This window comes from Callorhinus ursinus, unplaced genomic scaffold (assembly GCF_003265705.2).
Source record: "Callorhinus ursinus isolate GAN/ISIS: 27379988/994484 unplaced genomic scaffold, GSC_fseal_2.0 scaffold22, whole genome shotgun sequence".
NCBI classification, from domain to species: domain Eukaryota; kingdom Metazoa; phylum Chordata; class Mammalia; order Carnivora; family Otariidae; genus Callorhinus; species Callorhinus ursinus.
Window position 1 is genome coordinate 10,231,807 of NW_027397084.1, and position 13,976 is coordinate 10,245,782.

The 13,976-nt window shown below is 41.7% G+C and overlaps 1 protein-coding gene and 1 pseudogene across 6 annotated transcripts in view; both read right to left on the reverse strand.

The window, feature by feature from the left end:
- Positions 1–13,976, reverse strand: part of PKHD1 (PKHD1 ciliary IPT domain containing fibrocystin/polyductin) — a 484,077-nt gene that overhangs the window by 292,857 nt on the left and 177,244 nt on the right. The gene's annotated exons all lie outside the window — the stretch shown is intronic.
- On the reverse strand, positions 7,918–10,104 carry LOC112837898 (keratin, type II cytoskeletal 8-like; annotated as a pseudogene).

The following is a 13,976-nucleotide window of genomic DNA, read 5'->3' on the forward strand; positions in this document are numbered from 1 at the left end:
ATCTCTCATTCTCTCTCTCTCAAATAAATAAATAAAATCTTAAAAAAAAATAAAAAAATAAAAAAATAAAAAGCTCAATAACTTATGAAAATGTTCAAATGAAAAGGGTTCAGCTCTTAATGTGTAATTTAATACAATGTTTAACCACTTTGGGCTTTCAACATTGACCTCTTAACCAACAAACTATTCATTTACTCCCACTAATGACTTCGACTCATAATTGTATTTCCTACAAATTATTGTCCAAGCATTTCAGTGCCATTCATCCATAATTGAACAGTCCCAGAGAACCATCTTACCAAATGGGCACGGAGAGAAAGAAAATAATCTTTGTGGGTTAACACATTTTAAAATCACTAATTGCCCTCTGTTTATTTTGTAGGACTTCAATCTTTATTCCAAGTGAGTAATTGCCAAGACCTTCCCAAATCACTGGGGGTGGGGAGGTAGTGAAGGATGAGGAGAGGAAGGAGAGGGAGAGAGAGTGAGGGGAGGGGAGAAAGGAAGGGAAGAATCATTTCATTAAAATAATATTCACATCAGAATAGAAAGATAAAGGAACTCACAAAAGAACTAGAAATATTTTTCTGAAATACATGCAAATGATTTCCCCCTATTTCTGCATGCAACTTCACATTATGCATAGCAAAACAATGAATGCTGTCTTGTGTGTGTGTGTGTGTGTGTGTGTGTGTGCGCGTGCGCACGTGCATGTGTGTGTGTGTGTGTGCGCGCGTGCATGTCTGTGTGTGTGTGTGTGTGTGTGTAGATGAACATTTCTCATGCACTGGAGAGACAGACATGAAGAGGACAGAGTCCCTGTCTGCCAGGGTCCATGACCAGTACCAAAAATGGACAAAAATCACAGATGTACCGTGTTAAGTGTTAAGACAGAGGGACATCCAGGGTCTATGTTGCACAAACATGGAGCACCAAGCTCACACAAAAGGAGGAGTTGTTTCTGGGATTGCTTCCCAGAAGAGGTGATGACTGAGCTGGGTCTTTAAGAATAAGTCCTAGTGGGCCAGATGACAAACCAGGCAGGGCACTCCAGGCAAAGGCAATGATGTATACAATGGTGTGGGCCAACGTGACACGTTCAAATAGCTGCTATATGCGGCATGGGCAGAATGCACACACCCAGAAGGGGGGTTGCTGATAGAGTGACAGTGTACCCGGAAAGGCAAGCAAGACCCACTCAGAAAGGGACTCTCAAGCCCTCCCAAAGAACTAAGAGTTTATCCCAAAAGTAGCCACCAAAGGAATACTTGAGATGGTAACAACGAAATCACACTTTTGTGAGACCAGTGATATTTTAAGACCATGAGTATACAAATCAAACCGAGGAGAGAGAATCCTTAGTGAGAAAACGTATTCACTGCATATTTGGGAGAATGAGAAAAGACCTGAGTCAAGTCCTAAGATGAGCAAGAGCGAGCCAGGGGGCAAGAGGGAGCGCTATGTGTTCCAGGAACTAAATGGAGATAGGAGGTTCGGGAGAAGACAAATGAGATGGCACGGTGTGACTGGGCAAGATGGTGCAGGACCTTGTTGGAGTGTTGTCAAGGCCTGAAATCTAACTTCAAATAATTCCGTGATCAAATTTCTGTTTTTACAGGTCACTCTGGCTGTTGAGTGAAGGGAAGGGAAGGGAAAGTAAGAAGTCTATGTAGCAGGCTGCTGCAGTAAATGGAGAAGGATGAGTGCAGTGGTTCAGACAAGAAGTTCAGGAAGTTTGACGAAGGGTTAGGCAATGCATCTGGAGAGCATAAAAATTTGGGATCTCTTTTGGAGAACCAAGAGGAGTGGATGATTGGATCTAGAGGTAAAGGAGAAGATGCCAATAATACCTCATAGCCGCAGAGCAGAGGCAAGTTGGTAGATAAACAGGGGCATCTGGGGAAGAAAAGGAAGGGGCCATTGAATGAACATTTATTGAGCACCTACTACACTATGTTCCATGTGCTCTTCTAGCCACTGGGAATATGGTAGTGAGCAAAACAGTCAAAAATCCCTGCCCTCATGTAGTTTATATTCTAGTGGCATTCGCTTTTAGACATACCACACTTTAGATGACCATTTTAGGCAGGTTACATTTTAGATATTAAAGAGAATATCCAGGTGAAAAGTCTGGAGCTCAGAAGAGGTGTCTGAGGTTAGATAAATAAATATAAAAACAGATGTTAATCCATGGAAATTAATGGGATTGCTTGGGAGGAAGTATAGAGTTATAAATGAAGACTATCCAAGCCTGAGCCCATGGGAACATTGTCATTCCAAAATTGAGTAGATGAGGAGAAACCTAAAAGGAGCAGTAGAAGGAAGAAAACCAAAAGATGAAGATAACACACTTGCCAATAACGAAACAAAACAATGCAGTGGAGAGAAACTCATTCCTCCCCGTCTCTTTACTCTGTTACTATTTTTAGGGTCTGGGCACCCCTCCCAGTGTCTCTTGTCCTTGAGTCCTGGTCCCCACTCTTCATTTCGTCTCTCTTCCTGCAGAGTAGCAGGATATGAGCTTTGAGGGGAAAGAGATGGAGAGAAAACCTGGCCCTTCTACCATTTCTCACTTCTCCCTTCTTCCTGCTAGCTCCTGGCCCAAATTCTCTAGTCATATACTATCTCTAACAACAGGAGGAGGCGATGAGTAACCAGAGAAACTGGGGAAAGGCTGACTATGACTTATGACTCCACCTTGCATCTGAACTGGTTCTCTCTACTCCCAGAAACCACACTGTGCCAAAAGTCTGCTTCTGGGCCACAGAAGCCACTCTGAGGGCAGAGGGACTGAGAGCACCCTCTGTTACTAGGACTCAATAAGAAAAGAATTAAGATAGTAGAGCCCCAGTGGAGAGAGATGTGTCCCCAGAATCCCACGGTGGAAATGGACTTACTTTCCCACACAATTAGTCTTATACGCAGTGGTCAACTGCTATACTCCCACTAGCATTAGACAGCAAGGAGATTTCGGTGAAATTGGCCTTTGAGAGCTCACCTGGATCCTTAACCACAAGGTTATCGGCATTTCTTTGAGAAAAATGCATCCCAAGTTCCAGACAACCATCTCACAAAGAGAACTCTTTGAACTCAAACCATTTGTGAATTGGAGGCAATCCAATTTACTGTGCTTCAGAAGAGGAGACTGTGACATTAGCATTAACAGAAGATTATCTAGCAGACCAAAGAGATGGAATGGGGCATTTTTCATGTACCATTTCCCTCTGCCCTTGAGAACCACTTGCTGTGATATCTCTGCTGGTTGAAGACAAAACCTGGCCCGGGAATCCTGCATGAGCTCAGCTCTGTGTCTGTACTGGGAGCCTTCGGCATCATTACTGGTTAATCTCTGGTGATATTGACGGAGCAGGGAACATGTGCCTGTAGGAAGAAGAAGGCTCAACGGACCAATCCTCTAAATGTGCAGATCAGCTGACTGCATCCACAGCTGAGCAAGAAACATTTCTATGCCGTGATGAAAGGGAATTGGGCATAGTCTGTTCCTACTGCTGAGAAGAACTCTACCATTTTGTTGGCACAGGGGTTTAGACCAAGGCTAACCAAGGTTACTTGGATGGTGCAGTGAGCCATGCTTTGATCGAAGGCCTTTTCTAAAGGCATAAAAGAAAGGCTAACCTGGTTTCTACTCAATCCGAGCTTTACTATTGCTACTGTGATTAAAAATAAGTGAGAAGAACATAAAGATAAAACTCAACAAACCCAGGAAATAGTGAATTGTAAAATATGTGGAAACATCTGTAACACTGTTCCTAGATCCTTCAGGGATTTCAGGCCAATTAAACAAATGGCATTCTTAGATCCTATAGAACTGTACTGGCCAGTCCTTTACTCAGAGGGGCAAGATCCTATTGGTCAAAGCAAAAGGCTTCTATAGCATGTCTTTAATTCCCACTCCTATTCATCGTCCAAAAAATTTATAGAACATCAGGTATCAGACCAGATAGATAGTATTTTTGATAATCATTGCTACAGTTTATGGTTTGGAGTGGAGGCAGCAATGAGGAAAAAAAGGCTAATTTTTAATAGCATAATTTCTTTTTAGAAAAGCAATTGATACTGTTTAATATAAAAATACAGAGAAGCTAAAAGAAGGTAATAAAAGCATCCACAATCTCACTACAACAGATTAATAAATATCTTTTCTTTCCTATCCTTTCTATCCTATGTTCACAAGTTGACAAAATTTCACATATAAATAATTAATACTACACATACTATAGAATGATGTTATAATTCTTGACATACCATTTTTGTAATTCTCTTAATATAGTAAATATTGATATATTAATACATTCTCTTTACTTAATCCTATACTTAATGACAGCTGTATTATATATTATTTAACATCATCATGGTATCATAGTAACCCATTTAAAAGATGAGTATTTTATATAGTAATCCCTTATCTCTTTATACTCCATTTTTTCCCAATATTTTGCTCTCATGAACAATGCAGACATGGCCATTCTTGAGCATAATTTTTATGCATGCTCACGGTTACCTCCTTAGAGCAAACTCCTAAAAGTGGCATCGCTATGTCGAGGCATACACCTACTTCTAAGCTTATTGATACAATTACCAAATTGCCTTACAGGAAGATTCACAACTTCTACAGCCACTAGCAGCACACATGAGTGTTGGTTCCTCAGACTTGCTACTACTGTCTTTTGGTCTTGGTCAATTTGATTGTTAAGGAAAAAAAAAAAAAACACTTTTGTTTTAATTTGCATTTCTTTGATTACCAATAAGGAGAAGGTAGAAGAAAACTCATAAAAACAAAAAAAGAATCTCTTTTCTGTCAACGTAGGACAAACCTGAGCCCCCTCCTCATGTACTCAGATTAACTGGATATTTACATTCATGATACAGCTATGCCTATTCACATTCTTTGCCAGATTTTAAATTTGTTGGGTGGGAGGGATGGGGTGGCTGGGCGATAGACATTGGGGAGGGTACGTGCTATGGTGAGCGCTGTGAACTGTGTAAGACTGATGAATCACAGACCTGTACCCCTGAAACAAATAATAAATTATATGTTAATAAAAAAATGTTTTTTAAAGACATGAATTTGTATCTATATCAGATAAGAATTTGGCATGTGACAAAGGTAATATTTAAAATTCTAAGGAAATGTTGCGGGATTAGTTTCCTATGCCGCCGTAACAAATAACCACCACATTACTGTCTTAAAACAACACAAATGTATTACTTAATAGTTCTGAAGGTTGGAATTCCAAAAGTGGTTTCACTGAGCTAAAATCAAGGTGTAGGCAGGATTGTTTCCTTTTGGAGACTCTGGGGAAGGAAAATCTGTTTCCCTGCCTTTCTCTGCTGCTAATGGCCACCTTGTATTCCTTGGCTTGTGGGCTCTTCTGTGTTCATGGTGCATCCCTACTATCTCTGTTTTTTTCAATCCCCTTCTCTTCTTTTTTCCATGACTCCTCCTACAGCCCTCTGGTAAAGACTAGGGTACTTACATTAAGCCCATCCAGGAAATCCATGATAATCTCTCCATTTCAAGATCTTTAACTTCATCACATCTGCAAAGTTCCTTTTGCCAAATAAGGCAATCTTCATGGGTTCCAGGAATTGCAACATGAACATATTCTGGGCCATTTGTCAGCCTATCACAACTGCACTGTTGAATAAATAGTATCGAGAAAACGTACTAGCTATTTGAAGAAAAAATTAGGTAATTGACTTAAACGCTGTATCAAAATAAATTCGAGATGGATTAAAGCAGGAGTTGGCAAAATTGTTCTGTAAAGAACAGGATAGTAAATTGTTTTGGGTTTGCAGGCCAGATGGTCCATGTTACCACTGCAGCATGACACGGCCACAGATAATACCTAAACACATGGATGGGCATGGCTGTGTGTAGTAAAATTTTGTTTACACAAACAGGCAATGGGCCGGATTTAGCCCATGGGCCATACTCTGCCAACCCTGGATTAAAGACACTAATGTGGAAAAATAAATAAAAGCACCAGGAAACAAATAGGTAAATTTTTATATGTCTATATAGGAAAGGGTTTTCTGGGGTGCCTGGGTGGCTCAGTCAGTTAAGTGTCAGACTCTTGATTTTGGCTCAGGTCATGATCTCAGGGTTGTGAGATCCAGCCCTCTGTCCAGCTCACAATGGGTGTGGAGGCTGCTTAAGATTCTCTCTCTCTCTCTTCAAAAGAAAAAGAAAAGGAAAGAGTTTCCTAAGTGTGAAAAAACAAAGGCAGAAATCATAAAAAAAAAAAAAATACTTGTAAACTTGCTATTATACAGGGCAGAAAATGCCATAAAAATATTGAAAGTAAATAACTAGGAAAGAAACAGGTTCTTCATGCCCCTATCAAGAATATTACAAAGGGGGAGGGAGAATATTACAAAGGGAGCCAAAAGGGGTACAAGCCCCACCTGGAATCCCAAAATAACCTGAAAAATTAAAATTGAGAAGATTGTTCTGGAAACCTGAAAGGAGTATCTTCAGTTTGTCTTTCTGCCACAGGTGAACACCAGCCATGTGTATGCAAAATAGAAGTGAGGCATGTGTGTCTTAAGCGTATGAAAAGGATGGAATGAGTGTTAGCCCCCTGTCTGGGCATGGTTTCATAATCTGTAAGATGAAAGTAATAATTCCAGTCTTTGCTACTTCACAGAGTTGTTGTGAGAGTTAAATGAGAGGAAAGAATGGGAAGTAGTTTTGAAGATTATAAAGCGCCAGGATCTAGGTAAAATCCAATTTTAACAAATACTAAATATAATGTCCAATTCAACGATACTCTTCCTCCATGACCAGGCTGAAAGCAATACTATTAATAGTACTGCTTTGATGATATATATGGGAAAGTTCTCTTTGAAGGAAAGATCACAAGCTCCAGCCCATGTAACAGTCCATTTACTTAGCAACATTGAATTTCTTTTGATACTAAAAAATGTAAAAAATGTCAATTCAAGACTATTATTAACCATTTGATAAACTAAAAGAAGGTTACCAAGACTGGAACACTGCAGTGTGGCAGGGCAGAGTAAGAGGGGGCTGGAAAACATGGCAGAAGCAGTAGGCAGGAACTGCATCAGGTAGAACATTGTAACCATGTTAGAAATCTTGGGACTTTAGATCAGAAAGCACTGGAGAGCTTTGAGCTGCAGCATGATATAAATAGTTCTGTGTTTTTAAAAGATCACCTTGGCTCCAGGGTAAACAATGGCCTGGAGAGTGACAAAAATGGCAACTAACAGATAAACCAGAAAGTTTAAACAGTAGTCTGGACACAAGTTGGTGGTATCGTGAAGGAAGGTGATATAGTAATAGGGGTGAAAAGAAGGAAATGGGTTCAAAAGTTATCCAAGAATTAAAATCAGGACTTGGTGATGGACACAATATGGGAAATGATAGAAAAGGAGAAATCAAGAATGACAACCAGGTCTCTTGCTGATGGATTACTAGAAAACAGTAAATACCATTCCAGCCTTCTTAGAATAATAATGAGGCAGCTTCATCAAATCAAAACTGTAGGTATATGATAACAATGAAAATAACTAACATCTACCGAGTAGTTGCTTGATGTTTGTCCTTGTGCTAAGTGCTTTACATGTTTTAGTTCATTTAAACCACATAGCAGCACCATGAGAAATGTTTTTGTTTTGATTTTATTTGGGGGGGCAGGGGATTGGCAGAGCCACCTGGGGCTTCATTTTTCCAAAATTGGGTTGGCTTTTAGTTGGAGGCATGGGCAAGAGGGGGTACCCAGGACAGTAGACTCCCCCCAAGGGTAGGATAAGAACTGGGACTGAGCCTTAGGTGGGTTCTTTGTTCCCAGTGCTCCCCTGCACAGCTCCCTCCCCCAAAGGCTCTACGGCAGGCACAAGAGTGGGGAGGGTGGGAGGGACCACAGTGGTTATTCACTTGGACAGGACAGCAGACGACTCAGACACCAGCCTCCCATCACAGGTCTCAATCTTCTTCACAACCACAGCCTTAAAGGAGCTGCTCTGGCTGAAGGCCCTGGAGTCCCTGCCAGAGTCAAAGCTCTACTGGAAGAAGCTCAGGCCATAGTTGAGGTCAGGGCTTGTGAGCCTCCCATAGGTCGAGCTCAGGCCACCTTGAGTAGTCGCTGGTGGTCTTAGTATGGATACTCAGGTTCTGCATCCCAGACTCCAGCTGGCTCTCTTCACCCTCTAGCAGCTTGCGGTAGGTGGTGATCTCAATGACCAGGGCCAGCTTGACGTTCATGAGCTCTCGGTACTCACGCAGCTGTCGCGCCAGGTTCTGCTTGGCTCACTGTGGAGCAGCCTCCAGCTCAGCTACCTTGGCATTGGTATCCTTAATGGCCAGCTCCCCGTGCTGCTCAGCATCAGCTATGGTGACCTCCAGGGAAGCCCTCTGGCTTTTGAGGCCCCTGAGCTCCAGCCTAATGTCAGCTGATGTTTCAGTTCATCTCAGAAATCTCCATCTTCTGAATGGATAAAGAAGATGTGGGGTGTGTGTGTGTGTGTGTGTGCGTGTGTGTGTGTGTGTGCACACGCACACACACACACACACACAGTGGAATATTATGCAGCCATCAAAAGGAATGAAATCTTGCCATTTGCAACGACGTGGATGGAACTGAGGGTATTATGCCGAGCAAAATAAGTCAATCAGAGAAAGGCATGTATCATATGATCTCACTGATATGAGGAATTCTTAATCTCAGGAAACAAACTGAGGGTTGCTGGAGTGGTGAGGGGTGGGAGGGATGGGGTGGCTGGGTGATAGACATTGGGGAGGGTATGTGCTATGGTGAGCGCTGTGAATTGTGCAAGACTGTTGAATCACAGATCTGTACCTCTGAAACAAATAATACATTATATGTTAAAAAAAAAAAAGAAGAAGAAGATAGCAGGAAGGGAAAAATGAAGAGGGGGCAATCAGAGGGGGAGACGAACCATGAGAGACTATGGACAGTGAGAAACAAACTGAGGGCTCTAGAGGGGAGGAGGGTAGGAGGATGGGTTAGCCTGGTGATGGGTATTAAAAAGGGCACGTACTGAACGGAGCACTGGGTGTTATATGCAAGCAGTGAATCATGGAACTCTACATCAAAAACTAATGATATAATGTATGGTGATTAACATAATAAAAAAAATTCTCCATCTTCATGCGCGAGAGGTCATCCCCATGCTTCCCAGCCAATGTCTGTCTGCAGCTCCTTGTACTTGATCTGGTACATGGTCTTGGTCTCAGCCTGGCTGCAGTTGGTGATTTCCTCGTAGTGGGCCTTGACCTTGGCGATAATGCCATCCAGGTCCAGGGAGTGGCTATTGTCCATGGACAGCACCACAGGACGTGTCTGAGATCTGGGACTGCAGCTCACGGATCTCCTCTTCATACAGCTGCCTTAAGAAGCTGATCTCACCAGTCAGCCCTTCCAGGAGGAACTCCAGCTCTACCATGTTCATGTAAACTTTGTCCATATCCTTCCTGATGAGGACAAATTCATTTTCCATGTCTGCATGCTCTTTGATCTCCTCCTGTTTATTCTTGAAGTCCCCCACTAAACCCCTGCATGTTGCCACACTCCACCTCTCCAGCTTCAGCTTCTCCCAGGCTACCGTTTGTCTGGCTACCGCCGAGGGTTGTTGATATAACTCTTTAATGTGTTGCCCATGTTGCTCCAAGCAGGTTTCTGCTGCTGCAGGAGGCTCCACCTGGACTCCAGAATTTTGTTCTGCCACTCCAGGTACCACAACTTGTCAGTGAAGGAAGCAAACTTGTTGTTGAGGGTCTGGATCTGCTGCTTCTCCTGGGTGTGCACAGCCTCGATGTTGGGGTCCCACCTCCAGCTTAAGGGGGCTCGGCAGGATCTGGTTCAATGAGACAGCCGTGATTCCCCTCATACCCCTGGCCTCGTCATAGCCTCCAACCACACTCATGCTGGTGCCCAGGTCACCCCGGAACCTGCCGCCCACCCAAGAGAAGATGGAGAAGCTGATGTGTGCGCCAGGCTCCCTCATGAAGGAGCGGCTACTGAAGACCCCAGGGCTGGAGGTGGACATCTTGTAGGACTTCCGGGTTACCTGGATGACATGGTTGGAGGCTGGAGTGGAGGCTGGGGTGGAGGAGAGTAGGCTGAACCTGACAGAGGTTCAAGAAGGAGCCAAGAAGCTGTTTATAGGTCGAAATGTTTCAGAATCATCTCTAGTTTATAGAAATAGAAACTGCAACACTCAGGAATTGACTTTTTCAAGTTCCACCAGATAATCAGTGGTAGAGATAGTATTTGGAGCCAAGCAGTCTACTTCCAGAGCCTAAACTCCTGACATTCTTCAAGAGGAAGATGAGCGAGTGAGTGCTCTACAACTGAGTCAGGACAAGCTCATCTGGAGAAGATGCAGAATGTCAGCGAAGATTCTCATGTGCTAACAGGAGAAGTAAACTATAGAAATCTTGAAAAAAAGAAATGGATCTTAGAGCTAGCTATTTCCCCTTGGGAAGTTATGTGTCAAGACAGGAGCCTTGCTAGCTTCCTGGATTATGTGTCCAATGATACAGAGTCAGTTACAGAAAATGGGATCCATTTTAGTGACTGTGATGGTAAACTGTATATGTCAACCTGACTGGGCTAAGACCAAAGACAACTGGCCAAACATTATTCTGGTGTGTCTGTGAGGGTTTCGGGATGAGATTAACATCTGAATCCATGGACTAAGTAAAGCTGATTGCCCTCCCAAATGAGGGTGGGCCTCATCCAATCCATCAAAGACCCGAATAGTACCAATAGTACAAAAAAGGCTAAGTGAGAGGGAACCCCTGCCCAACTGCTGAGCTGAGACATTGGTCTTTTCCAGCCTTCAGATTTGGGCTGAAACACTGGCTCTTCTTGGGTTTCAAACCTGCTGGCTTTTGGACTGCAACTTACAGCATTTGTTCTCTTAGTTCTCAGGCCTTTGGACTCAAACTAGAACTATATACATCAGCTCTCCTGGATCTCCAGCTTGACTGACTTTGGATCTTGGGACTTCTCAGCCTCTATAATCACATGAGTCAATTCCTTATAGTAAATCTTATTACAATCCACAATATTAGGGTTCTCAGGATAAATAGAACTAATATGATCTATCTATCTATCTATCTATCTATCTATCTATCTATCTATCTATCATCTATCTATCTATTTATCTATCTATCTATCTATCTACCTGTTGATAGGATGAAGTAGTGAAAATAGTACGTAAGGCCTTAAATTTCCTATCTAAATCCTTATGGTTCCAAAGTTTTTCTCTGAATTTTTTTATAATGTTATTCATGAATGAATAAGTCACTGGGTTAGCCAGTGTTCTCCAGATAAATAGAACCAATATGATATATGTATGTATGACAAAATTTTGGAACTATGGGGGTTTACATAGGAAATTTAAGGCCTCAGGTATTATTTTCAGTACTTCATTTTATTAACAATTGGGATTTTAGAAGGAAGTAGCTCACAGTTTGAAAAAAATCTATTGTTCTAAATTGAAAAATAGCTTCCCAATTTATCTTTGTGTGGTCCAAATATTCTACACAGCTCTCTTCCCTGCCTCCCCCATAAGTCCCCCAAAGAGGTTGCTATTGATCAATCATTTCTAGATTATACATGGCACAGTCCTAGGGAATGGAAAATTCACCAGGCCAAACAAAGGGGAGTTTCTGCTTTTACCCTCTTTTCCCTCACAGGGATAGGGAAAAGATTCAGGAGGCAGCTCCTTCAAATCTGCCCCTAATCTAGAAAAGCCTAAAGTAGATAGGCCAGACAGGCTCTCTCCTGAGCACTGAGGCAAGTCTGCTCTCTTCTTTTCTTGAACTCACCAGCTACACTGGACTTACCTTTTGTTAATCAGCAAAGTCCCCAGTGTCTTATATGGCCTTAGGAGTACAGAAGGAAAGCAAGCTTGTTTCCCATCCCCTTCTAGCTTAGTCAAGAAGAATTAGTCACATGATATATCATTGCTCACTAGAGGTCCTCTTTTTGGCTTGAGCCAAGTCCTAATACAGTTAAGCCTTGAACAACATGGGTTTGAACTGCATGGGTTCACTTATATGCAGAATTTTTACACTACAGTACTGTAAGTGTATTTTCTCTTTTATGATTTTCTGAATAACATTTTCTTTTCTCTATCTGACTTTATTGTAAGAACACAGTGTATAATATGTATATTATACAAAACGTGTTAATTGACTGTTTATGTTATTGGTAAGGCTTCCTTCCAGTCAACAATAGGCTATTTGTAGTTAAGTTTTGGGGGGAGTCAAAAGTTATACACAGATTTTCAACTGTGCAAGGGATCAGTGCCCATAAGCCCCACATTGTTCAAGGGCCAAATATACTGAGTATTGATGCCTTTGCTGGCCATTGCCTTTCATGTACATATTTACACAAAAAAGTGACCAATCCAAATCAAGATTCATGTGGTCCTAGATCCCCTAACTGAAAACTATCTTAAAAACCAATGTCATTCATTTAATAACACTTTCTAGCCATAATCAAATCTAGAAAATATCAATGTTATTATATATTCCTTAATTCTAAATTTTCAATTAATTGTGTTTCTATCAACTGTGGCTTTGGTTTTGCTTAGTGAAGTGACTTGTTGGTTGGGGTTTTTTTCCAAGCCAAACTAAAGAAATCAGAATTTGTTTGCTATCCAGTAAAATCTTATTAAATTATAATTTCAAATTAGTAAAAGTAGTGAAAATGTGGCTTTGGTTTTGCTTACTGAAGTGCCTGGTTGGTTGGGGTTTTTTTCTAAGCCAAATTAAAGAAATTGGAATTTGTTTACTATCCAGTAAAATCTTATTAATTTGTAATTTCAAATTAGTAAAAGTAGTAAAAATGTTAGATTGTCAAATGTTTAAAAAGTAGACAAGCCGTTGTTTTTACCTGTCCATTCTCTTATTCTGGTTAGATAACACATCTCTAATGTTAAAAACTATCCTCCCTCCACCTCAGACAATGTCATTCTGGGTGGTTGTCCACACACTTGCTCCCTCTTGGCCAAAGGAATACCACTTCCCTAGTCATAGTAGTGGTTTTAATGATAGGTTTCTGACCCAAACAGGGCCAAAGTTAATCCTGAGGTTTTTGCTCAAGCTTTTCATTCAGTCATTCACACAACATGTATGTCTTGAAAGCCTACTATGAGTCCAGGCACTATTGTAGGTAATAGGGATGTTATAAATGAATTAAAAAAAAAACAAAAACCAGAAACTCCCTGCCATCATGATGTATACATTCCACTAAGGAAGTCTCTAGACAAGTATAATAAATATGATAAATAAACTATATATAGTACATAGTATAGTACTGTTAAAAGCTAAAGGTGAAAAACAGAAGGAGAGATGTGAATGCTGCTGGAGGGAAATGTTGGAATTTACTTAGGGCTCAAATAGCCATTGGAAAATAGTCGCTCTTTCATCTGGAGCTGCAGAGCCCTATTTCTACCTCCAGGAGAGGAGAGCTTGATTGAAAATGACACCAACTTGGGGAGCCTGGGTGGCACAGTCAGTTAAGAGTCCAACTCTCAGTTTTGGCTGAGATCATGATCTCAGGGGGCGTGAGATGAGGAGCCCCACACTGGGCGTGGAGCCTGCTTAAGATTCTCTCTCTCCTTCTCCTTCTGCCTCTCTCCCTGTTCACATGCACATGCTCTCTCTCTCTCTCTCTCTCTCTCTCTCAAAAGAAAGAAAGGAAGGAAGGGAGAGCAGGAGGAAGGAGGGAGGGAAGTAAGGGGGAGGGAGGGAGGGAGGAAGGAAGGAAGGAAGGAAGGAGAAAGAAAGAGAGAGGGGGAGGGAGGGAGGGAGGGAGGGAAGGAGGGAGGGAGGAAGGAAGGAAGGAAGGAAGGAAGGAAGGAAGGAAGGAAGGAGAAAGAAAGAAAGAAAGAAAGAAAGAAAGAAAGAAAGAAAGAAAGAAAGAAAGAAAGAAAGAAAGAAAGAAAGAGAAAGA